This window comes from Pseudovirgaria hyperparasitica (assembly GCF_010093815.1).
Source record: "Pseudovirgaria hyperparasitica strain CBS 121739 unplaced genomic scaffold EJ05scaffold_1, whole genome shotgun sequence".
Lineage (NCBI taxonomy): Eukaryota > Fungi > Ascomycota > Dothideomycetes > Acrospermales > Acrospermaceae > Pseudovirgaria > Pseudovirgaria hyperparasitica.
Window position 1 is genome coordinate 1,756,165 of NW_022985549.1, and position 1,974 is coordinate 1,758,138.

Consider the following 1,974-nt stretch of genomic DNA (forward strand, 5'->3'; position numbering starts at 1 on the left):
AGAATAGGGTTATTAGATAGTAGTATAGTTAGATAGAATAATAGGGTATATTCTATTATAGAACGAATTACTACCGAACCCTTTTAGTAGGAATCCGAGAGTATATATATAAAGGGACGCCGATCTATCTAGTACGTAACTATTTACCGCCCTTCACGTTACCTCCTAACCCTATTAGCTAAGGTATATGTAGGTCGGGTCCTACCTAAGGCTAAGTCCTAATACTAACGCTATCTCTCCGCGTGTAGCTTAGTATATACGTCGTCGTAAGGCGTGGTTAACGTTAGTCGGTTCTAATAAATTAATTCGTTAACGTTAATAGGGTCTAGTCTTATAGTAAGGATAGGTCTAGTATAGTATAAACTAGACCGCGATAGAGTATAATGGACTCCTTCCTTATTATCTAGGTAATCTTCTATAGTTATATAGAATACCGTACTAGTTATTAGTATAATAGCCTATAGGGTATACTTATTAGTAGAGGTAGTCGTAGGGAGACTATTCTCTTCGTTTAGATTTAGAGAGAGTCTCTTATATAAGGTAGTGTTACGGGTATTATAGCGCGTAGTAGGAGCTATCTCTATAAGCTACCGTCGTGCTATATAGAGAGAAATTAAAATATAAAGAGTAAAGACGTAGGATAGTAGTCTAATAACTCATAGAGAGACATAGGAATGTATTTATAGAGTAATCTTACTCTTATACGAGGTTAATTCCTAACGAGTAGGAATTGGTTTATACGGTCTACTTATATAGTAACCTCGCTTAACTTAGCTAACTTAACCCAGCTCTGGCCACTACGTGGCTACATGGATTAGAATGGTCTATATAGGTCCATTATGGTTCCCGTCCTAATAATATTATAATTATTACTAATTTATATAGATTATTATAAATTATATTATTACTAGCTAAGGATAGTATAAGAATTAGTAAATTACGTAAATCGTACTAAATTATAGTAAATCTATATAAATCTATATTTATAAGGATTAGATAATATACCTAATAATCTAAAAAACTCTATAAAGAGTTAAGAAGTTTTTTAAAGAAAGGAATATTTCTAAGAAAAGATTATAATATAGGTAGTACCTAGGCTTACCTAATTATATTATATAATACGCTAGGCCTAATTAGGTAATCTTACCTATATAAGAAGTTAAGATAGATAAAATCTAGTTTATTAGGAAAACGCTTATATAAATCTTAGATTAGTAAATATTAGTAAGTATCTAAGATAAAGTATAGAGAATAACTAAGGTCTTACGAGACTTAGAATAGAGATATAGAGATAGATAATAATCTAGATCGCTAAGGGTAGCTTCCTAGAGAAAAGGGATAATTATTAGGACTTAGTCTTAGATAGAACCTAACCTATATATACCTTAGCTAATAGGGTTAGAAGGTAACGTAAAGGGCGGTAAATAGTTATATACTAGATAGATCGGCGTCCCTTTATATATATACTCTCGGATTTCTACTAAAAGGGTTTAGTAGTAATTTATTCTATAATAGAATATACTCTATTATTCTATCTAACTATACTACTATCTAATAACCCTATTCTTATAATAGTTATAAAGAAACTAATAATGTTATTATTAGAGTTAGATTCGAAATCTAAAATTTTAATAACTTTAGCCTTATTAGCTTTTTATCGCTTACTTAAGGAGTTCTTTTTAGAAGACTTCTTATCTAACTTATTTTTAGACTTATTATTATCCTTAGAAGTCTTAAGCTTACGGTAGTTCTAATACTTATAGCCTTTAGAAGAGAAGCCGCGTTTCTTATACTAGGTATATTCGATATTAGAGGTAGAAGCGGAGGTAGAGAAGGAGTTAGACTTCTTTAACTTAGAAGGCTAACTAGACTTACTATAAGAATAGGGTTATTAGATAGTAGTATAGTTAGATAGAATAATAGGGTATATTCTATTATAGAACGAATTACTACCGAACCCTTTTAGTAGGAATC